Below are 25,609 nucleotides of genomic sequence, written 5' to 3'. Positions count from 1 at the left end.
TCAAAGCTCTGTGGGCCCTCTGGAGTTGATACCTTGTATGTGTGATGATATAAGGCCACTCCTTCCACCCACCCTGTACATCTATCTAAAAGGGATCTATCTAAGGGAGTGAGTGGTGGGTGGCGCTGTAGTCCAAACCACTGAGCCTCTTGAGCTTGCCAATCAGAGGGTCAGCAGTTCACATCTGCATGATGGGGTGTGCTCCCATTGCTTTGTCTCAGCTTCTGCCAACCTAGCAGTTTTAAAGCATACCAGTGCAAGTAGATAAATAGGTACCACTGTGGCGGGAAGATAAACGGCATTTCTGTGCGCTCTGGCACTAAACATGGTGTTCTGTTGCACCAGAAGCGGTTTAGTCATGCTGACCACATGACCCAGAAAGCTGTCTGTGGACAAACATTGGCTCCCTCAGCCAGAAAAGTGAGATGAGCGCTTCACCCCATAGTCGCCTTTGACTGGAGTTAACCAGGGGTCCTTTACCTTTTTTTTAGCTTTTTACATCTCTAGCTCTATTCCAAATGAGCATCTGCAGAGGAATTAAGCGACTAGACTAATATCAAAAGGTCTGTTTCCATAAATGTGGGAGTGGGGTTGGAGTCAAATCACAGCAGAAGAGGATGGTCCCTTTTAGGGTTTTGCGGCACCTTGCCTCAATTCCCTTGACTTGCGCCAGCAAAATTATCTAAGATGTACAGGAACCAGAACAAATGGTGCTGGAAATGCAGAACATCGGTGGGGGAATTTTTTCACATGTGGTGGGGGTGTGATAGGATAAAACAATTTTGGGATCTGGTTTATAACGAACTTAAAAAAATCTTGAAACTTACCTTTCCGAAGAAGCCTGAGGCTTTTCTGCTGGGTTTAGTCGACAAGGAAATCCCAAAATCAGATATAAGATTCTTTATGTACGCCACAGTGGCTGCCAGGATTCTTATTGCCCAGAAATGGAAAACAAATGATATACCATCTATAGTTGAGTGGCAATCGAAGGTTCTAGAATTTATGGAATTAGCCAAATTAACACACAGAGTACGTGATTCGGATGATGTGAAGTTCCAAGCTGAATGGAGTAAATTTATAGAATATGCTAAAGGAAATTATTTGGGCATGAGAGCGTTAGGGGTAGTAACGTAACCTCTACAGTATGATGAGTTGGTTGTAAATAGAAAATACGAAGTAGGATCGACAGAAGTTACCACTTATGGGTTGGAAGGAAGTCATTTAGGTTGAATTATTTGTAATATGAATGATTGTTAATATCTTTATGGAAAAAAATGAATAAAAATTTATCTTAAAAAAAAATTCCCTTGACTTGCATAAAGCTATAAAGCTATTTTATATGTTTTCTATTTTTAAGACATTGCATAAAAGCATATTATTTTATGTGCTTCCAATTTCACTTTGTAGGCAAAACAAAGGAATCTCTTAAAAGTGTTTGTAAAAATATATAAAGAGGGCCCATTTACACTGATGTATCTGCCCCCTTTCAATAGGTGCTGAGGAATGTAGTGAGGTTTCTAATCTCCATGAATAGTTGCAAGTACAGAACCATCTCAAGGTAATTAATGTTGGTCATAGGAGTGTAACGTGTAGGGCTTCTTTTCAGATGGAACTCAGTTCCAACATTTCTTAGGTGGGTGCCATTGCCATTATGAGAACAAGGGAGGTATTCATGGTGAGTTCTGGCACCTCTTTTTCTAGAAAAATAACACTGGTATTGTGCAGGTAACTTTAAACATGGGTGATGCTAGCTTCTTTTTTGGTGGGACAGATTGTCAATTCAGAATCAGTTCTAACTGAGAAGTCAGTGTTCTAGCAAGTTCTTTGGTTTTATCAAACTAGAATGAGCTCGACCATCACCAAAGGTAGCTTTAGGTACAGAATAGTTGCATTATTTTTAGATACTGCAGTCTCAAACTGTTTTTTGCAATGGTTTGTTTGCTATTTACAGTACGTTTTAATGTTTCATTGATTTTTAACCACACAAACTGTTTTTTTGACCATGGACAGAAATGCAGGGTTAATAAATCAAGTTGCTTAGCTGGGAGTAAGTACCCTTGAACAGTGTCAGATGTAGTTTGAAGTAAGCATATACCAAGATACTGTATTTGGAAGAACTGGATATAAATATAGATTCATGTTCTAGTTTCACTTTTAACCAATTGCCCAATCCTTTGCCCTCTCTATGGGACAAACTGGTAATGGGAGGTTGGAGTATGGTTATATCAGGAATGTGGTGTCCTATTGTTCAGCAAAAATAGGGTTGAGTGCTCTTGTTTCCGTTGGACCACATCAGAAAGGCCAAGAGGGGGACTTTGTATTCTGGGCAGCCCAAGACTTCCATACACACTGCCCAAGCCTGCACCCTGGGGAAGTCACTTCTGTGTTGCTAATGCAGCAGTTTGACTTCACCCCCAGAGGCTCTTAAGACAGCCAGCAACAAATTTGCTGCTGTATTAATTAATACTAGAGTCAGAAAATGGATTTGGGGTGCTGTGGAGTACAAACTACATCTGTGGTTGTTTCTCCTGAGACAGAAAATGTCCTGCATCTGAAGGACAGTGATAGGCAGAGTAAAGGAAAAGGAAAAGGGACCCCAGACTGCTAGGTCCAGTCACAGATGACTCTGGGGTTGCGGCGCTCATCTTGTTTTACTGGCTGAGAGTGCCGGCATACAGCTTCTGGGTCATGTGGCCAGCTTGACTAAGCTGCTTCTGGCGAATCAGAGCAGCACACGGAGATGCCGTTTACCTTCCCGCTGGAGCGGTACCTATTTATCTACTTGCACTTTGTGCTTTCAAACTGCTAGGTTGGCAAAAGCAGGGACCGAGCAACAGGAGCTCACTCCGTCGCAGGGATTCGAACCGCTGACCTTCTGATCGGCAAGCCCTAGGCTCTGTGGTTTAACCCACAGCACCACAGCACCCTTGATAGGCAGAGTAGACATAACCTAATAATAACTCCACATTGCAGGAAGAAATATGTGAGAAGGAAGTATAAATTCATAATACTGTAAATTGCTATAACGTCTTTCTCCCAGCTCCTTACTCTTCTTTTACCCCAAAACGAAAGAAAGAAAGAAAGAAAGAAAGAAAGAAAGAAAGAAAGAAAGAAAGAAAGAAAGAAAAGGTCTACAGCTTCTTAGGGAAGATATACCATCTCCCTGGTCATTTAGGTAATTCTTGGATGACTGCCACCAGGAATATTGCACTTGTGTTCCAAAATGCATCAATTTGTGCTTACTTGACACTGAGCCCATTGCCCTGTTTGATAGTCACTCATATTGAAGAGATCCTCTTGCAGCTCTCATTTGCATTGAATAGTTGTGTGTCTCCAGCAACTATAGCTGCCTCCCTGTTCACTTGAAATATTACAGAAACACAAAGCAAATTATTCCGTACAGCTTGATTCCATTCCTATCGAAATATTGGCAGTTTTAACTTATGCAAGAGATCTCCAGTGTCTCTGGAATTGTACACTTCAAAGTGCTTACCTGAAATGCAAACAGTCTGAATTGATCATTTCCCAAATGTTCAGCAATCTCATCCCAGTAGCTTTTACAGTTCTCTGTTTCCTCAAAAATGCTGTTATAAAGCTGCATATAGGCATGGGCCATCTCTAGGTTATAAATGTACTATAATTTCAGCCTCCAGATGAAAAGTGAGTAAAGATGATAGCTTGGCAGCCAAAAATCTTCCAAGCCCCATTCTCCTTCAGAGCACTTTCTATTTGAAAATGTAATTTTGATTGTCTAGGCCTGTGTGAGCAAGTAATTGACATAACATTATGCAAAGGTATGCATGAAAAATTCTGCTTATGCATAAATCTCTGTCTCTTTTAAAATATACTTATATGTAATTATCACTCATTTAAATTTGCTGTTCTTTAAGTAAGTGATCAGTGAAATAATCAACCATCCCTTCTGTTGGATAGGCAAAAGAATCACTCCTGAAATTGAGGCAGTCTGAATATATTCTACAAATACATATTGATACAATTGAATACAAATTCATGCTTTTTATCTTTTTAATACTCTGGTCAAATGTATAGTGTGCTCAAATGTTTGCAGTGACTTTGTTACCTGGTTGCCAATGTTCAGCCACAAATCCCCTTAGGGATAAAAGGTAAAGGTACAGGTCCAGTCATGGACGACTCTGGGGTTGCGGCACTCATTTCACTCTATAGGCCGAGGGAGCCGGTGTTTGTCTGCAGACAGTTTTTCCAGGTCATGTGGCCAGCATGACTAAGCCGCTTCTGGTGAACCAGAGCAGTGCACAGAAATGCCGTTTACCTTCCCGCCGGAGCGGTACCTATTTATCTACTTCAGGCATCCCCAAACTGCGGCCCTCCAGATGTTATGGCCTACAACTCCCATGATCCCTAGCTAACAGGACCAGTGGTTGGGGAAGATGGGAATTGTAGTCCAAAACATCTGGAAGGCCGAAGTTTGGGGATGCCTGATCCACTTGCACTTTGACATGCTTTCAAACTGCTAGGTGGGCAGGAGCTGGGACTGAGCAACGGGAGCTCTCCCTGTCATGGGGATTTGAACCGCCAACCTTCTGATCAGCAAGCCCTAGGCTCTGTGGTTTAGACCACAGTGCCATAGCTGAGATCTAAAATGCTTCTTTTATGTATTTTATTTTAGTTCATTCATATCACACCTTTCTATACAAAGTTGCCCAAAGTAGAGCCCAGTGTCCAATTGTATGAGATGCTGTTCTCATACTATGGGGACAACACTCTCCCACGTGCAATCCTCACGCTCAGCTATTCCCACCAACCATATTCATAACACCGTTAATGTGGCCAGAGTACCGATGAGTAATGTAAACAAAAACAACCATTGTTTCCTCAGACATTGCTTTGCACCCAAGTTAGAGTGCACAAGATAGCAAAGGATGGAACAAATGGTGTTCCATCTTCAATATATTTGAGATCTAGATCCTAATTATTCACCCCAAGCTCATCTGCATTCACACAGCACATATCACCATAAAGTACATTAACGCAGACTGATTTATCAGGAATATGTTTGCACATACCTTTATAGATCTTTCTATCTGGGCTCTTGCAAATATTGCTCCTTTTTTAATCATACTCTCCGGGATTATTAATATCTATAATTTAGTGCTAGGCAATCATCATTTTGTTGCAAGCACATTTATTTTCATTCCATTATCAGATATTATGATCTTTGAAATGACATTTTCCATCGCATTGTAAATGAATAGAAAACAAAAAAAGGAACTATAGTTGCTGCATATTCCACTGTAGTATCACAGCGATTGCCAATTACACAGTATCTTTTTGGACAAGATGGCTGCTCCCATGTTCTTCATCAGGATCTGTAATAAAAGCTTATTTCTTGTAGATGATTTGCCAAGGTTGGTTGGGTAACACCCTATCCATATATTCAGCTAAGCGAATAATGCTGGTGCACAGTGAGGAATATAATTTCATGGGCCCATTATCCCAGCTTCACCTCATCACCATATAGTTATGTATCTAAAGGCAATATATGTGTATTAATTCCAATAAGGATACACCGGCAATGATCTCTTATGCCCCAAAGGATTCTTCCAGTCGAGGACCATTTAGCAGCACCCAAACATTGCTGTTTTGCTTTAAGCTGCAACTGTAACAGCAGCTCTGCTCCAAGGCTCCTAGACCATAGCTGCCAAGTTTTCCCTTTTCTCGCGAGGAAGCCTATTCAGCATAAGGGAATTTCCCTTAAAAAAGGGGAAAACTTGGCAGCTATGTCCTATACTCAAAATGTAATTCTGTAGCTCAGTGGGTTTCCCCTTTCCACATCCTGAAACGTTTGTGTGTGTGTGTGTGTGTGTGTGTGTGGTTTTCATTGGGACTATGGTATGTAGGCATCAGGGTTAAATACACTCTCCTCCCTTGCTATGCTCCTGATCACTTCCCCACTACAGTTGGGATACAGGAGAGGAAAGAAAAGGATTTGATTTCAATTATTATGCATTTGTTAATTGAATTTATATAGCTGCCCAATCAGATAAGTTATCTGGCTCACAAAACAAATGCAGTAATTAAAATGCATAGAGTTGATTCCTAGAGAAGAGAGAGACAAGCAGCCATAGAGAAGGGAAGAGTTAGAACAACCTCCTACAACCTTGTGCCTTCCAGATGTTTTGGAATGCAGCTAACTATCATGGTCTACATGATAGAAGTTGTAGCCCAACAGTATTTGGATGGCACCAGGTTCAGGAAGCCTGGGCTAGAGCAATCTATACAGGCCAGAACCTGCCCAACAACCTATTGAACAACTGTGCGATGAATTATCTACATTTGGGATATTGCCCAGCTTCTTCCATTGGGCTATATCCATTGCCTGTGCCTCTGTTCACATAATCTCCTTCTGTGTGTCCAATGGAACTTCCTCTCCAGTCCCACATACATCCTCAAAATAAGCTCTGGGAAATAGGGGACGGTCCTCCAGAGCAAGTTGGGGAGTGGGAGGAGAGGCAATAGAAGACCTGTTGTATAAGTGGAACTCTGCTTACATACTGTTGAATATAAGCCATCGCATGTGTGTTTTTAGAAAAGTTAAGGTTTTCTGAGCTCTTGGGGGGGCGGGGGACAAAGGCTGAACAAGGAAAACATGAAGGGAGAATGTTGTGCTCACAAAACCATTCATCCAATTCACAATACAAAGTGAGTGGACAAAGTGTCACTATTCCACAGTAATTGTCCAGTTCCAAAGCAGCCAAAAGCAGAAGCAGGCAAAATTAGGAGATGGCTAAAGGCCATTTGAATTCAGGCTATGTGCATTGGAATGAATGCACTATGTCTCCTAAATATGTTCATCAATGTGCAGAAGGCGAGGCCAGAAATGATGTGCATGAACATGATTCTACCATCTCACTACACTTCACAGCCTACTAAGTCGATGGTTTTCTTTTAATTCCTCCATGCATCATGAAATATATGCCACCCCCTCACCAAACAAGGAACTGGTACATGCCAATGATGTCTGAAAGCATTGTCCACCAAATATAATAAAAATCCCTGTTTGAGTACCCTAGGGCAGCTGTGTCTCCACATTTTCCCAGAATGAGACTTCCCAGGGGCCGGTGAGTATTTGCTTCCTGTTGACTGGGGAATAGCGCCTTCAAATGGCACATCTTTGGTGCATAGCAGTAAGTGTATAGTGAACAGCAATTAGCATGAGTTGATCTTGTATAACACTTACACAGCTGTAGAGTTCCGCAAAACCAAATGATGCTTTCTCAGCTTATTCCCTTTTTTCCTTAAATGGGGAACTGGACTCCTTGGTATAAGTGTGTCCTGGTTATTCTGCCCTCTTTGTATTTCAAGGAAATTTTCTTCCATTCCACGGATAATAAAGCATGTCTAAAGGGGAGGTCTCTACTGGAAAAAGCCTTCATTAATCATGAATCATTCCAATTTGTCATTTGGCAAAAGAAGACTTTCTCATTTATCCTCTGAATGAAATTAGCTCTGGTCCAGGCTGCAGATAAGAATCTAAATTGCCTTGGCAACTCTCTGTAGCCGTGTATATATGTTCCTGAAAATGGCATATAGGGTTTATTAATGGCAAAGATTGGTTTCTTTGCAATATATATTTCTTCCAAAACAAAAAAAGTTTTTTGTCAGAAGTAATTTTACATTTAGTCTTCAGTAGGGCTATTTTAAAATATATTTGTTTGTGTGCACTTGTGTGTGTTTATCTGTGTAATATCAAATATATCCATTGGACTATACCAGCACTAAAATTGCTTTCCAAATTGTGAGCAGCCATAGCACATCTTTGGGATTGTTTCATAAGTGGTACATTAATGGAAGCTTATTGGTATTAACCTTGAGCCTGTAGTAAGGGTGTCTAGAAGTGGCCGATGCTACTTATTCCTTGTGTTTCTGTTTAATGAGATGAGCACTGCTGAAGGGATGACCTGTGCAATGAGAAACTAGGAAGCAGTGATGTATTATACACATTTTACAGTAGCAGTGGTATACGTAAGGATGTAGAGGCACTGCTTAAGTGCTCTGTGCTTTTATTAGTACTTCAGCATAAGTATGAGCTTAAGCACTCCAGAGCTTCCTCTATTATCACGCTCTCTTTCTCAAAGATTGGAAGGAGAGTTTATAGAATCATAGAGTTGAAATTCTCCTAGTCTAACCTTCTGCTCAATGTAGAATCTGTGATGCTGGATGCAACTACAGCATCCCTGAGAGATGGACACCTAGACATTAAATTGTTGATTTCAAAAGGCAAAGCTGCAAACTGCTGCAAGTGGTATGACAGCTATGACTGGGAATGCTTGGTCACAGTAGTTCATGGGTTGTTTACTTCAAGACTGCAGTGCTGCAATGAGCTCTATGTAGGACATTGCTGCATTTGATCCAGAAGATGCAGTTAGTGCAAGGCCGTCTTTACCTGGGGGTGCAAGGGGTGTGGGGCACCCAGGCGCCGAATTCTGGGGGGCGCCAGGCGCCCACCGCTGAAACCACCTAAGCTCTTAACTATCTACCTATTATGAAATAATAAATAATTTTTATCAAGCTAGAAAAATGAAATACATATATAACCCTAGGTATTACCAAAATGTATACCTACTGTTTCATTAAAGGACTTTCGACTTTGTGCGCTCATTTACCAAAGACTTGTCATTCACAACGGCGGCGCTTCTCAGACTCAATGGCGGCGCTTGTCATTCACAACAAGAGAGAAGGCGTAAGTGTGGTGTCTGACATAAGCATAATAAAAGTTAATTTGGGGGCTAAACTAAAATTGGGGGCACTGGGCAGATCTTTGCCCCCTGGTGGCACATATGCTAAAGAAAGGGCTGAGTTAGTACAGAATTCTGTGGCACAATTACTGAAAGGAATGAAACCCTAGCAGCATTAGAACAACTGTGCTTGGAGATCTACTTCCTAGTAATATTTAAAATCCTTGGCAGCTTGGGACAAGTTTAGTTGCAAGATCGCCCTTCCCTGTATGCTCACTTGACTGTTTCAATCTGCTGAACTGGTACTATAATAAGGACCACATTATACTCATTCTGAATTTGTAGGAAATGGATCACCCACACTTTGAAACTCCCTGGCTATTGACATCCAGGAGACACCTGCACTGCACTCTTTATGCTGCCTACTAAAAACACTTTTGTTTGACCAAGCTTATCAAGGCATGTAGGATGCTGACCTGTGTTTTAATCTTTTGCTTCTTGCTGATATTAATTATTGTTTAAATAGTTGCTTTTAACTACTTTTACTGATTATTTTATTGTTCGATTCTCTTTGGAAACTGATGTGAGGTCCCATTAAAGCTAAGTGGTATACCAGTCCTGCAAAATACAATAATGATAAGCATTGCACCTGGAACCAGAAAATAAGAATCAAGAGACAGAGAACAGGTTGAACTAGGGCCACGTTCATTAACATTAATTTCTGCAGGAAGAAGTCAACAGTGTAGGCAGTACATCTAAATCAATGCCTTGGGGCTAGCCAGAAGAAACTGTAGAGGGACTATCAAAGGCTTAAATGGCCCCAAGGTCTCCCTTAGTGCTGGCATGCCCATGTGTACATTCACCATGCCAGCCCAATTTCTTTCCCCACTAAATGGCTGGAGCCCTGCAAGGCCTGGAGAAGCAACAAAGCTTGTCATAACTGCACTGGGGGGGGGGGTTGCTATTAATGGGTTCTGAAGACAGTCCAAAGCAGAGCAGTTATTACACGCAGTATAATAACTGCTGACGTGCTCTGGTCCATGGGGTCACAAAGAGTCGGACACAACTAAACGACTAAACAACAACAACAACATAAATTCAATAGTGTAACTGCCCTGGGATAAGGACATGTTTAGATCCATAAGCATATTTTTATCTTTAATCAAACTCATTAAATTTACTTATTTTAAGTTTAGGATTTGTTACATCACCTCCCCTTAAACATTTAGGTTACACTTGTGGAGATACTTGACCTGAGTGGAGCTTTCTTCAGAGTAGACATGCACATAATTGTCCTGTTAATATACAAACGGGGTTTGTGCATGTGAAGCATCTCTTGCAAAGACATATTTTTTAACTTTCACAGCCTTTTAACACCAGGTAGACACCACGGGCAGCATATGTAATAACCAAATGAATATAATGTTCATTTCTTTAAAAGAATCCCATAGAACAAGTAGCAATATTCATTAATAATGGGTCTCACCTTTGATGTTGTTCTGCTTATGAAAAAGATGATTATATCTGCCAGCAATAAGGAGGGGGAGAGGATTATGCTTTGAAAATTCATATTAAGATTTTGCTGATTCTTTCCAAGTTAATCAGATTTGTGCAATGAAGAGTAGTGTGGATTTACTAGGCATTGTTATAAATTGCATTTGACAAGGATGCTGGATATTAAAATGTCACTTGCCTGCTTCTAGGTCATCAAAGTATTTTTACAAGTGCAACATTAATATGGGGGATAGAACATAAAGCCATTTTAATGTCTCTAATGTAATCACTACTGCAGCCACTTTATGACAAATCTATCTAGTTTATTTCCGCTGTGGATGTTCCACATGAATTTCCAACAATGCAATGGCAGAACACCATAAAAATGTAATTGCAGCAGCCTGCTATCCTTGACGCACTTTCCTTATGAGTTAGTCCTATTGATTTCTGTGTGGCTTACTCAAGAGTAAATAAGTATAGGCATATAATACCAAAGCTTGAAGGAAGAACTTGCATGCATTTAAAACAAATAAATAATAATAATAATAATAATAATAATAATAAGCATAAGCATTGCAAAAAAACCCCACACCTATCAATTTAGCTCTAGACAGCAGACCAGAGAATATCTTGTGTAGATGAGCCTTACTTTCATGAGTGTCCCAGGAAACAGTCTTCCGCAAATGGGGGAGCCACTAAGAATCTCTCTCTACAGGTCAGTGAGATTAATATGCATATAATGGATTCAGAGGGGTATTTTCTAAGACATTTTAAGCTGTTAACATAGTCAGATGCTAATTGTTGACTTTCTAAAATTATATTTAAGTAATTTATATTGGAATTATTTGTAATGCATTTGTGGTGGTGAATGTTTAGACACAAAACATCAGAGCTGGATATTTAAACTCATAAATGTGGTTAAATAATCTGAATCAAACTATTAAAGATGTGACTTAATCCCAAGTGATTCAGCCTTCCCTTTGTAGAGAGAACATGATGATATCTAGATTGGCCTTTTGAAATCCATCTTGCGGCCACCTGGAGAAGAGGACCTCACAATAGTAGCACTCACTAATAGAAAAGGCCTCTCCTCAGAAATAAGGCATGCACTCATGCTATTCTGTTTCTGACCAATAATGTATGCTTGTGCATATATTTACTCAGAAACCCCCTGAGCCCATGCACACACTACCTTCAAAGCTGAATGATGGATCGCCACCCTAAGGTGGCTTCAGTAACAGGACTCAGCCAGGCAAGGGAAAAAGAAGTAGAGTTCCAAAAGTGTGACAGGCTGAACGTAGGAATAATAAAAGCAAAAGAGTAAGGTAATCACACAGGGAAGATGAGAATCAGGATGCAATCAGCCGCCTTGTCAGAAATTGGTAAGTGTCAGACAAGTAATTCTTATAATGACAATCTGAAATATCTCATGATTAGAGGTGGTCAAACCATTTGTTACCAACAGCATTCATTGCCAATTTTGGCAGCTCTCCATCGAATAATTATTACAAATGCAAGTGCCCATTATTTGATCAGCACTATAGATGGCTGAATAATTAAATAAATTAGCAAGAATCTTCCCGACAGTTGCTCAGGAATGTGTTTGAATGTCCTCCTTCTGCCAGCTTTATAAAATCATTGTGGGGGATATCAACTATTTCCTATCTGCATCTATTGTGATTCAAGATCATTTCACGCATAGCATTTGCATCCTGACTGAAAGAACGAAGATGCCAAAACAAGAAAAGCAGACTTTAAAAGTCCACAAGAACTTTCATTGGAGCCCAATGTCTTGAGACTCTTCATTAGGGGTAACTAGAAAAAAACAACCCAGAATATCCAATGAAAAATCCACTCCTATCCTGAAAATGTTAAAGTGTGCATGCACACGAAAGCTCATACCTATGACACACTTAGTTGGTCTCTAAGGTGCTACTGGAAGGAATTTTTTAATTTTTTGTTTTAGCATCAAAACAGTTGTTTATAATGTTCTGCACCACCTCCATTGAAGACACCAGGTGTAAATATGTGTGCAATAAACCATGTTTCTTAAAGTCACTAGTTTTTGTTGTGCCTCAGTTTTTCCCAACAGAAACAGAACCTAACTCAAACTGTGTGTCATGAGATGTTAGTGGGTCGGCTGCAGTGTGTAGATGTGCCGTGCGAACGGTCTTATAAGGGGTTAGTTTAACCTCCAGTTTGCTAGTAAAACTGAACTACTGTGTCATGAAATGATGCATGTCTACAAAGTTTTTCACCAACATGAAAAGTTTGGAAAGCTCTGACCCAGCTGTTTCATAGCTGCCAAGTCTCCCGTTGAAAAATGCGGGATTAGCAGCGGCGCCGCACCGCCCAATTTCCGGTGCCCAGACATGGGTAGCGCAGCAGAAGTCGCTTCTACGCATGTCCAGACATGCATAGAAGCAACTTCCGGTGTCACTCTGCCCGATTTTCGGTGCCCAGACATGGGCGGAGCGGCACCGGAAGTCGCTTCTATGCATGTCTGGACATGCATAAAAGTGACTTCTGGTGCAGCGCTACCCATGTCTGGGCACTGGAAATCGGGCGGTGCCGGCACCCAAAATGGAGCCTCCCTGGCAGGTAGGAAATGCGGGGGATTTACGGGATTTTTTTCCAATCCGGGCTGCCAGTGGGAAACGGTTTAAAATACGGGGGTTTCCCGCGAAAAATGGGAGACTTGGCAGCTATGAGCTGTTTAGTGGTGTCCAACACTAGCACTTTGAATTGTGCTTAGAAACGAATCAGCACTGAATGATGTTTGTTCAAAAGGGCGGGCAAGGTGAGCCCTATATTCCACCACCACCACCCCCCAAAAAGCTTGCGGTTTGGTTCACTATTGCCTGGATTTTACTTTGAAGTTCAATATTCAGGGAAACTTCAGGCCTGGAGCTTCTTAAGGGGAAGACCGCTCCCATGCCCAGGCTTCCCTTAAGCATATACGGTGCCAGGGTGCAAAGATCCACCTGGTACTCCCCCAAGGTTGCCCAGTCCCAGGCACACAGGAGGGTGGAGCCGGGCGGCCACCTCAGCCCTTAGCAGTTATATTTCTTGAGTCATTATCACCAATAATAGAATATGTGTAAGAATGCAGCCCCATTTGCTCCCAAATTCAAGGCATTAGCAAAGAAAGAATGAAGATATGACTCTGAGACTTAATCTGTTCTACTCTCCAGTTCTGCCCCATCTAATCTGTTGCACTGCTTATTTTCATTCCATCCTCTCTCAAGATGAAGGGACTCAGCGCAATGTTTTAAATATTTCTCATTTAGCATTCTATGAAAGTCCTTCCACTGGTGTTGCAGGAGAATGCCTGAGGTCAGATGGAGCTGAATTAATTATATCTGCAAACAGTTTGTTTTAATACATTTATGCAGCACATGTGCCTTGTGCTGAGCTCGCATGAACTTTCCAAAGAGGGTTTTTTTGTATTCAAATCAGGTAAACGTCAGCCTATATACATTCTCTAATACAACAGTAATTACCATGCTCTGAGGACATGTTGAAATGGCATTATCATTTGTCAGCAGGATACCACCAGCTGCTGTCATAGACAATTTTCACTTAGCATCATCGTTACACAGAGTGCTTACTAGTTTCTTAATGATGTGTAACAAACAATGATTTAATAGACTTTGGGATACAGAATATTGTCATGATGGAATGTCACAATCGTCTTTATCAGTCACTAAAAGTGGCTGAAATATGTTCAGATCAAAAGAAAAGAAAGCTTGGATTTAAAAACATCTCACCATACATTCCAAGTCTTATTATTATTATTATTATTATTATTATTATTATTATTAAAAATTTTATACCACCCTTCATCCAAAGATAAGGAGGGAGGGAGGAAGAGAGAGCAGTTCTCGTGTATATATGTGTGTGAGGGGGGTTTAGAATGAAGGATAAAAAAAAAGTTTATGGAATGCTATAACTTTTTTATTGTCTCCTATTTCAAGAGACCAAATTAGCATATCTTAAAAGAGAACTCAACTCTGCTTAGGGAATAATTTAAGGCTCTCCAAAGAAATAAACAAATTTGCATTTCCCTAATGATTACACATTACTTCTTCCACAGAGTAGCTTGTTCAACAGTATTTTTATTGGGGCATGTCAGCGTGTTATTGTCAAGGACCAAAATCCAGCTACAGTGGTACCTCGCAAGACGAATGCCTCGCACAACGAAAAACTCGCAAGACGAAAGCGTTTTGCGATCTTTTTGTTGACTCGCAAGATGAATTTTTCTCTGGCCATGCCTCGCAAGATGAATTTTTTTGCTTTTTTTTTTTTTGCTGTTGATTTGTTTAAATTGCATACCACAAGACAAAATTCTCGCAATACAAAATGACTCACGGAACGAATTAATTTTGTCTTGCGAGGCACCACTGTACCTGGGAATGTGCCCTGCAACACAGTAATCCAGAATTCTAACAACCAGGGCAATGTAAGTGTTGGCTTTAAGAGTGAAGCCCATGTTATTAAAACCCAATCTGTGCATAATGACTGTGGGAAAGGAAACCTGTGCTGCTGTTCAGCCTCATAAAAATGGGTTAGATGTGTGCGCCAGCAGTGTGCAGAATTTGGAATCTAGGAAGCTGCATCAGACTATTGGATCACCTGGCTCAGTATTGTCTACTCACTGGCTAGCAGCAACTTTCCAAGGTTTTGGGTTTGTAGTCTTTTCCAGTTTTAACTGAAGATGTCAGGGTTTGAATTGGGGAAACTTTGCATGAAAAGGATTCTCCCTGCCACTGAACTAGAAAATTTAAAAAGTAAAGAACTCAAAGGATTGACAAAGTACACAGAGAACACAAAAGTCTGTGTACAGAGAACTGCATCATTCTTCACTGCCTTTCTGTGAGGCTGCTCTCCCTAGTCTGATGACCTCCAAGATTTTTTGGACTACCATTCCCATCAGCCCCGAGCATCTTTGCTAATGGTCATGGAAGCTGTAGTCCAAAATGTCTGGAGACCACCAGGTTAGGGGAGCCTTATGTAATAAATGTGGAGTGAGATCCACTGTATGTGAAGGACTTTGCTCCCCCCCCCCCCGAAGTTGCTGAACTGCAACTCCCATCATCCCTGATCACTGGCCATGTTTGCTAGGGCTGGTGGGAGTTGTTCAGCAACCTCTGAAGAGGCAGTTTCGCTACACTTGCCTTTCAGGAATATTTGAGCCATTTCCAGAACCGCTTAGGGATGTTCTGTGGAGTTTTGTTGTTCTGCCTGGAAACAGTTCTATCCCAAATCCTAAAGCATCACCCATCCTGTTCTACATATATTTCCACTGGACTGAGCTCATGATTCAGTCAAGGCTGGTTTTTTTTTATTAGATTTTGTCATTGTTTGCCATCTGCTATTGCATTTGTCACAAAAGAATTTCCACTTGGATGTGCTCCAAAGGCACAGTTTCCCCACACTTAAAGACTGGAATAGTTTGATCTCTCAATATGTTTTAGGACACATAAAGATGCTGGCTTTCTCCAGCAGTTGCACAGCTTTTGCATGTCTGGCAAGCCAGTATGACAGTCCGTATGTTGATCACTTCAAGTCCAAATGGCCTATCAAGATCAGCTTTGAAGAAGGGAGGGGCAGGTAGCTGATCCAGAGAAAAGGAGAATATGGAATGTGGCTTTTTGAAAACGTCAGTAAAACAGAATAAAGTTCTGTCTGAATGTACTTTTAGTAACTAACCCATGATATGGTAGAGAGAAACATGATGTATCATCAGAAATGAATGTTTTTGGAAGGCAATTATATTTTGCTCTCACTGTACCGGAAAGTGTTTCAGTGACTCCAAGAGATCATGAAAAGTAACCCTTTTTAATAACTCGAAACCTGTATAAAGAGTACCATGTCTCATTTCCTTAAAGTGTAGAGTGGGTAGGAAATTTAGGCAAAGGCAGTTCCAGTCCCCTAAAAAGACCCAGAGATCCTGCCTTACTATGCCACAGAGAAGAGCTTTTGAGTTAAGATCAGGGCACTTTCAGTTGCTAAATTAAAATATCATGCTGCAGGGTCAATTTTGACTTACAAATTACAAGCTGCGTCACACAATAAATTCTGGTTGAATCCCCAGCCAAAGTTATTTGAATACTGTAGTTAGTTTCTCACTCTAGTTTCTAGCACCTTCAAATCGTATCATATTCAAAGGCATGATAACTTTAACCAGCAGCCCCAGAGGCTTTCGCAAACATCATTATCACTGCTGACTTGTGTTGGTGGATAAAACATTTCTCCCCCTTTGATAACTTATCCTTCATGTTGCTTTGTGGAACTGAATTGGAAGTCAATGGATGTGTTGACACTTGTTTTCCTGACTTTTCAGGAAACAACAAAAGGAGCCCCAGGAAAGCCATCATTTTGCTCTGAAGTGCATTTAGAGAGAGAGGCAACAGGAGAGCCTTCATAGAAGAACACATTTGATCTGTATCACAAACATGATTGAATGAAAAAGGCTGTACTTTGTATACTGTTGAAAGAGAGCTCCCCATGGTATGTTCCATTCCCTGACATGCACATCAAATTGAATTAGCACATAGCGATCTGGCAAAAAATGTTGCCCGAATCAATCATTTTGGGATGGTTATAGGAAAACTGCTGTGCATTCAGTCCAGCCACCAAATAAAAATCAATGAGATCTCGCTGACTTTCTACAGGAGATACCATCTGAATAGCTCAGGTTCTGACCTGTGTTTAGCAGCAATGAGAAACTGGCACTTATAAGACAATGACGGCTATTTTTAGCTCGGACAAGGCACATGCATAACTACTTTAACTGCATAGAGACCTTTTTCAAGAAGCAAGGGATCCTAGGGTATATAGTTGTGGATAAGTTGTGAAAAAGGCAAATATAGAGCTTTTTTCCAGGATGTAAATTTCAGGAGATAGGCACAAAAAGGATATTATAGCTGTTTTTTTGGAGGGTGGGGGAGAGAGATGTGAACTGTACAGAACGTTTTTGCGGGGAACGTACATTTTACCTCATATCTCTGGTTCTACAGATGCTAACCACCCCCTTTTGAACAAAAGCTGAGATACCTTTGTAGTGCAGCAGGAAATAATGAGTTTATTCATATACATATTCCTTTAGAGCTATGTTTGCAATCTACACAGCTAAAGTTAATGTCTACTTTGGTCTTTAAACTCAAATGATAGTGAAATTGTTGTTACCTCCATTTAACCCAACTTCCAATGCTTTATAAATGAAAAGTTTCCAAACTTATTTCTAGCAAAACATAACAGTCCCCACAACACCACCTCCAGCATGACTCTTATGAAAAATTAAGATGTCCAGAATGTTGTCAGTTTTTGCCAAACACACAGTTTTGTGGTAAAATGGCCATTTTTCATTGCTGACCTGCTCTAGTCGGATCCATCTCTGCCATTAATGAATTATTGTGACTTCTGGAAGAAATCATCTATGACTGATGTGGATCTGATTCCTCCTTGGCCTAATATAGCTTTATAAATGAGAAAAAGTGGATAGAAATGATACAATTACTCTCTCACACGCATCTGCAAGAGAGACTTTAATTTCCTTTACCATTTTTTTAAAAAAGATTGCCTTTTTGTGGGGGTGCTCAACAGTAGGCAGTACTGGCACCTTTTTTTTTTAGAAGAAAAGCACTGGATATAATATCGTTCTAATAATGTTAAACAGGTCAGTGTAGATCCAGCCTAGGACCATGTTGTTGTTGTTGCTTAGTCGTTTAGTCGTGTCCGACTCTTCGTGACCCCATGGTATGCCTGTTGTCTTTGTTCATGGAGTTTTCTTGGCAGGGATACTGGAGTGGCTTGCCAGTTCCTTCTCCAGGTGGATCACGTTTAGTCAAAACTCTCCACTATGACCTGTTCATCTTGGGTGGCCCTGCATGGCATAGCTCATAGCTTCTCTGAGTTATTCAAGCCCCTTCGCCACGACAAGGCATTGATCCATGAAGGGGGCCTAGGACTATACTTATTTAGAAAGGAACCATACCATCTGTCCCGTGTGCATAGGAAGCTGCCTCACCTTGAGTCAGACCATTGGTCCATCCAGCTCAGTATTGGCTACATTGACTGGCTATGGCTCTGCAGGGTTTTTAAACAGGGGACATTCAAAGTCCAACCAGGAGATGCTGTGTATTGAGACAGCAAAACAGACGCTCTGTCTCATTTGTTGCTTGCTACAGATGGTATAAGAGCACCACGAGAAGACTGAAGGGAAATGGCTCCCATCCCACATATGGAAAAGCCATTGTATTTTGCTTATTTGCCAGTCTGGCTGACCTTTCACTGTGGTTCCAACACTCCCAAAGGAGATATACTACTACACCTATTGCTAACCTACAGATTTCACAGCACCAATGCAAGGTCTCTCCCATACTTTAAACAGAGATGGTCATCTCTCATCGATGTTGCATTGGATTAGATGACTTCTGGGGTCCCTTCCAAATCAGTGGTTCTAACCTGAATGAAATTAAGGTTATTCATTTCCTTCCTAGTTAATAGTCTCTGCAAGCCTTTTCCTGTATTAAATTATGAGAGTAGGCTAGAACATTGCCCTTACCAATCACATTATTTGGGAGGAAGACTTACAGAGAGTGAAGCTATAAATGGGGCCTGCCTAACCTTCAACTCTTTTGAGCTTGGTCATAAGATGCATCCTGAGAAAACCATGATGATCCCTAAATGTATGTTTATGTAACTATATAGGACGATATTTGTGGCTGACCTTTCTCTGTGGTTCCAACATTCTCAAAGGAAAGGGACCTATTGCTGACCTACAGATTTCACAGCACCAATGCAAGGTCTTTGCTTCTCTTTTAAGCAAGCTTTTAGGAGGATGTGGTATAAAGTTCTGTAATTTTATTGACCGGCTGCAGATATGACTTGCTGATTCTTTTGTTTTTAATGGTTGATACCTTATACTTTACTTGCTGTTTTGTTTTTTATGGAAACCCTCTTCGAACAAATTATTGGGAAAAGAGGTATGTAAGTGGGAATAGGTGAAGGCTCATACATTAAAGCTGCATCCAGAGAAGAGAGATGCTGTTGAAGGATGGAACTGACCTTGAAGATGGATCACAACAAGTTACTGGATAGGCTTCCGCAATTAAGGAAGGTGCAGGTGCATAAATCTAGACTGTTCCTACATTCAGCAACATTGAGGAGCAGCCATAGCTCAATAGTAGAGCAAGCGAAAGGCACCAGATTCAATACTGGGCACCCATGTACCTTTCCAGGTCAGAAAAGCATTATGTGTGAAACCTGGGGAAAGGGAGGAATTGTTTGCTGTCATCTTCAGGATTTCTGCAGTCATAACTCAGCTTCTTTTGCTGCATTTCTTTTTCTTTTTCTAGTTTTCCTTTTCCTTTTTGTTATTTTACTTGTTTGTGCATATTGCAACAGTTTGGGGGGGAAGCCAAACCCTTTCTAGGAATTTAGGACAAGTGAGAGGATTTCATTATCTTAGAATCTGATTATCGACACTACAGATTTTATTCAAACTGCTGCTGTTTTTGCTGTTATGTTGCTTTGAAAAGAAAAAAACAAAAGCATCAGTAGCTCAAATGCTGTCAGATGACTTCAGTGACAGCTTCTCATCACATGCTCATTTCATGAAACAAGCAGGAAATCAAAAGTTATGCCCATTACAAAATAAAAGCTGCACTTATGGCCACATACCACAGAGTTTCTGGGAATATTTATGGGAGTTTCAGTCGGTAGAGCATGAGGCTCTTAAACTCAGGGTTGTGGATTCGAGCCCCACATTGGGCGAAAGATTCTTGCATTGCAGGGGCTTGGACTAGATGACCCTCATGGTACCTTCTGATTCTATGATTCAGAATGCTTCTTTTAACCTATAATCCAATAGAGCATGGAGCATGAATCTATACAGATCCTAAGATTATCCTGGTCCAGGTGCCTGCCTCTAAGAAAGTCTCTCCACCTGTGGAATGCTTTCTCCAGCTAGCCCCACCTGGTGCCATCACCCATCACTGACATCTTTTTGGTATCAGCTTAAGATTCCCCTATTCTCTGAGACATTTGAAAGAATATGACTCAGTGGTGTTAAGGCTGTGTGATACTGTTGCATCTTTTGCCAGCTGGGGCTGGTGGGAATTGCAATCCAGAACATGTAGGTAGCACCATTATATATGCTGGCTACAATGCCTATGCTCTGCCTCCACAGTTGCAGCAATACTTCTGCATACCAGTTGCTGAAGATAACAGGATGGGTGAGTTCTCTTCTGCCCAGGTCCCGCTTGCAGGTTTCCCACAGGCATCTACATAGCCACTGTGTGAGCAGAATGCTGGACTAGATGGGGGTCATTGGCATAATCCAGCAGGCTCTTGTTGTGACCTGCCGTTCACCAGGTTGGCAAAGGCTGCTTGATCTGAGATTTGAGAACAAGGAACAGTGTACAGCTGGAGCATCCGGCAGTTCCCTTTTTCACAAAGACATAGATTAGTGGTGTCAATATTTAATTCTGGGATTGGGTAAACAAATCCATAACATGCATTTATAGTCATTGTCCAAACTCGCAGGCTGCAACCCATCAAACTACAGGCAACTGTGTGATATAGAAGCTAGCAGTGATCAGTTTGCTTTCCAGAAGCCCTGCATGCTGATCACCCAGAGAGAAACGTCATTCGGTTTAACAGCAGTCAAGCCTTAAATCCTTCTCTGAATCCCTCCTGCGCTGCTGCACTGTCAAAGACTAGCAAGTTGCTCAGCACAATTAGGCATGATTGTCTCAACGGCCCAGATTGACTGGCATTAATTAGCCTTGTTGTACGATTAGTCATTGCCCATAAATTTGCTCTTACCATTCAGACCATGCTTGGATTTACCGGCAGAGAAACAGGTGGGAAATGCTTCAACCTATATTTTAATCCTTTTCCTTAAGCACAATTTCAAATATCTTGTCAAGATAAATGATTTCAATGACACAATGCCCCCTTCAAATTAAAATAAAACCAGAAAACAACATTCTAGGTTGTTTGCAGATCTGTAACTATCAGGAAAACTCCTTTTTGTTTGAAAGGAGACAGACTGTATACGGAGAGAAGTCTCTTTGGTTATACATTTCTTTTTACCCATGATGAGAGGCTTGATATGCTAGGAGTGCCTGTTTAATTTTGCTTGTTTTTAAAACTATTTTCTTAAGAGCAGTGGTGGGGAATCCTTGGCCTTCAAGGTGTTTGATGGACTAAATCTCCCAGTGTACAGACAACGGTCAGGAATGATAGGAGTTGAAGTTAGCCACATTGGAGAGTCACAGCTTCCCCATTCCTATCTTCTGACTATAGGGGTGTCCATATGTTACTTTCAGTGAGTGTACAATTTGCGTGTATTGTCCAGTACCCTCACAGTTATTCACATGTAACATTAACCAGCACACAATCTGTGCACACAATAGTTGAGCTGCAGAAGCCAACATATGTGTGCTTTCACACAAACACTTGCTCATATGCAAGTTTGCACCTGTACCCCTTTGTAACATGTGAATGGGCTTATTGAGTCTGAGAATGCAGAGCTCACCTAACCTGTAATCTTGTTCTTATGCAGTGGCCAGGTGATATACTTCATCTTTAGGATAGCTCAGTCAGTAGAGCATGAGACTCATGCCATGGGTTCAAGCCCCACATTGGGAAAAAGATTCTTGCATTGCAGGGGGTTGGTCTAGATGACCCTCATGGTACCTTCCAACTCTACAGTTCTATGATTCTGTGAGGCATTTGAATCATAGCTGCCAAGTTTTCCCTTTTCTCGCGAGGAAGCCTATTCAGCATAAGGGAAAATCCCTTTAAAAAAGGGATAACTTGGCAGCTATGATTTGAATTAGGGTTCCAAAAAGGACAGGGCGCCTATCTCTTTAAGAACTCTGTCAAAGTCCAGCATTCAACAGGGATTCTCTCCCATCACTGCAACTGAAGAAGCTACAATCTCTGTCTTCCAGAGACCTTCAAACCAAAATGTATGTTACATTAAATGTATAGTGTGCAGCAACATCTGAGGAAGGTTTTTTGTATTTGCAACAATGCTAAGTCTATATTTACATCCACATGTAATAACTTAACCCACTAAATTTTAAATGCACCGTCAGTTATTTGCTTGTATGGTGTTAGAACTTAACTTAAGGGTTATAATAAATTAATATAAGCTGTGATAACCTGGAAGAGGAACCTTTTCCAGTGTGGAGTCCATAAAACTGGCTCCCCCCAAAATAAAGCAAGCACCAACTCTGATGTGTTTCCACTGCTTGCTAAAGATCCATCTGTTCTGTTCACCCAGGCATTTCCAGGATGCTAAATTCTGAGCCTGGATAGATTCTGATGCATTTTATTATATTTAATGTGTTGTTATTATTAGAATTGCATAATGATGAACCTGGTATTTATTGTTTTTGGGTTTTTTTAATATAAATTGGCATTATTGTTTAAAATAAAAAATAAATGTAATAAGTTAAAATTAATGTGGAGGGAAAGAAATATAACAAATAAACAACTTGTACCAGACTACTTTTTGCTATTGACAATTTTGAAAGGGGGGAACCCCTGGCACTATCCCATAGTTAATGCTAATGGGAAAACCTTAGTATTAAATTGGATGTAAGTATAGCTAAATGATCCACATTTAATTTAATCCACAAAGGGGCAGAAAACATTTCCAAGCTGGAATACAGTCATTAAAAAAAAAGTTCTGGGTGTCCTGTGTCTTACTATTCAAGCCTCATGTCCACCTTCCCCTAAATTTAGTTGAAACAATAGTTACATCCGTTTGATAAATGAATGACCATATAAGGTGAGCTTCACCTAATGAGAGTCTCCTCCATGCATCAAAAGGAGGAAATCTCTAAAGTGTGAGTCATTCTGCCACTGTTCTCTGGTCCTGAATGGCAATTGCTTGCAAACTGTAAACTATTGAATTAATGAAGGAAGAAATTGGTTTAAGAGTTGGCACAGAGCTTCTGTGATTACTTCACTACAAAGATGGTACCAGTCAGGAATGTCAATGGGATTTATATTAATTTATGGGGTCTAGTCACAGGCTCGTCTAAGGGTGAGGCATAATCAGTGGCTTGGGAAGACACCCAAGCTGCTCCTTGACTCTCTGCTCATTCATATATGCATCCATTTTAATTAGGGTCACCAAATGTAAAGTAGGGTAGAGTTCCTATGTTTTGAATAGTTACATGCAAGAGGAAACGCTGGCAGCTGCAGCTTGTCATATTGAAGTAAAAAGACCTGTGTGTGCCTGCTGAAATGTGTAAGATAAAACATGGTTACAACTGAGGCTGGATTTGTATATGCAGCCTATTGAGATGATAACATGCCAAGGTGGAAGAACAGATCGTACTATTGCAGTCTAACAGTTCCCTGCAACAGAAGAATCAAGATGTTTCTCTGAAGCTGGAAAACTTGGAAAATAATGGTCTATAAGTAAAGGTAAAGCACCCCTGGCAGTTAAGTCCAGTCGTGAACGACTCAGGCGTTGTGGGCTCATCTCGATTTACTGGCTGAGAGAGCCGATGTTTGTTTGCAGAAAGTTTTTCTGCTTCTGGCGAAACCAGAGCAACACACGGGAATGCCGTTTACCTTCCCGCCAGAGCGGTACCTATTTATCTACTTGAACTTTGACGTGCTTTCGAACTGCTAGGTTGGCAGGAGCTGTGACTGAGCAATGGGAGCTCACCCTGTCGCGGGTGATCGGCAAGCCCTAAGCTCAGTGGTTTTAACCAGACATAGGCAACCTTCGGCCCTCCAGATGTTTTCGACTACAATTCCCATCATCCCTGGCTACTGGTCCTGTTAGCTAGGGGTCATGGGAGTTGTAGGCCAAAACATCTGGAGGGCCGAAGGTTTAGACCACAAACATTTGTAGGCCTGGTTTAGACCACAGTGCCACCCGCGTCCCTATAAGTATCCACCTGCAAATTAATCCTGGCATGTATGGAGCCACTGAACATTGTAGACAATTCACAGGTCTGATGTAGGGTATGCATTCAGTTCATGTGGTTCATTTTTATACGGAAGGTCCCTGGTTCAATCCCTTGTGTCTCCAGCTAGAATTGGAATGCCTCCATCTGAAAACCCAAAGAGAAACTGCCAGACAATACTGAGCTAGATGAATCAATGGTCTGATTTGGTACAAGACAGCTTCCTACATTACTAAATATTTAGCCATTTCCCCAAAACCCAGATGTACAACTTTTTCCTCTTAGAGTAGCAGATGGTTTTGAGGTCAGCTGTCTCTTTAGTATGGAAGAATGTCAATAAAACTGAGATCTTCCTGTGTCAAAATCTCAACATTATGAGAGAGAGAAAATTCTGCAGTGCCCATTACACCAGTATAAATTGTATGGCTGCGACTTCATCCCTATAGACTACTGTCAAGAAAGCAAGTGACCTTTCGGATTCTTTTCTGACAAACATTCTTATTTTATCAAAGCTTGAATTTGCTTCTCCCAGTTACATTCATCCTTAGGGTCGATTCAGCATTGCAAATCCACTAAAATGTGAAGGCATCCTTCTAATGTGCTAATTTATAAGATATAGCTGTCAAGCAAGTCACTACCTTATCCCAACTGGCTTTGGTCTAGTGAAACAATATGGCAGCTTGAGAATTGATGCCTTGGGGAGCCGGTCTCCATCTCCTACAACTTGTCTGCTTTCCTTGTCATCCTGCTACGTGTTGCGTCTGCTCCCAATAGTTATTCATGAACTTAAAAAACCATTTCACATTGTTGGTGCTCTGGATAGGGCAATTGTTCCGCTTCCCTTTGGGACTTGAGGAATTGTTGCAGTTCACTTCCTAGGTAAAACCGATTAGCTTTTGTTTTGTTTTTTAATTGTGAGCTCTAAATGGTTGCATTTATGTTGTGAACCATACAAAAGAAACACAACTTGTTGCTAGGCGGAGGTGCCTTTGGCATCAAAAGACTTATTCATAGAAAGCTAGCTTCAGGCAAGTATTGTCTGCATTTGCTATCTTACACTCAGTTTTATTGGCTGTTTTCTTGCTCTATGCTTCCAGCAAAGTGTTTAAAATATTGGGGAGTCATCTGGCAGCCCTAAGATTGGTATTTATTTAATTGCAAATGGATTCCTGCAGTGAAGAAACAGCTAACATCTGCATTGAACTGGGCGCTGACTAATTTCACATTTTTTGCCTGAATCCATCTCTCTGAAGTGGAACCAGAGTGGGTGTGCTGAACTGACAGGAGGACAGGGAGAAGGAAGAGGATCCCAGCAAAGGGTGTAGCCAGGACTGGGACATAACTGCAGCAAGTAGGGGATGGGGAAGGAAATACAGGGTAACGGAGGATGTCAAGGGGATAGGGGTCAATGCATAGGAACCAGAGCAGCAGGACCCATCACCAGAGCCAAAG

The 25,609-nt window shown here is 41.1% G+C and overlaps 1 long non-coding RNA gene across 1 annotated transcript in view; it reads left to right on the top strand.

The window, feature by feature from the left end:
* LOC148685976 (uncharacterized) overlaps positions 1-2,045 on the top strand; it is a 113,303-nt gene extending 111,258 nt beyond the window's left edge. Inside the window, exons 3-4 of the long non-coding RNA XR_015949855.1 lie at positions 1,494-1,558; positions 2,011-2,045. This is a non-coding gene — a long non-coding RNA (uncharacterized LOC148685976). The remainder of the gene's footprint in view (positions 1-1,493; positions 1,559-2,010) is intronic.
* Positions 2,046-25,609: the final 23,564 nt, after the last annotated feature.

Source organism: Zootoca vivipara, chromosome 4 (assembly GCF_965207765.1).
Source record: "Zootoca vivipara chromosome 4, rZooViv2.hap1.1, whole genome shotgun sequence".
NCBI lineage: Eukaryota > Metazoa > Chordata > Lepidosauria > Squamata > Lacertidae > Zootoca > Zootoca vivipara.
Note: the sequence above shows the minus strand (reverse complement) of the source record. Positions and strands in the feature narration are given on the sequence as shown.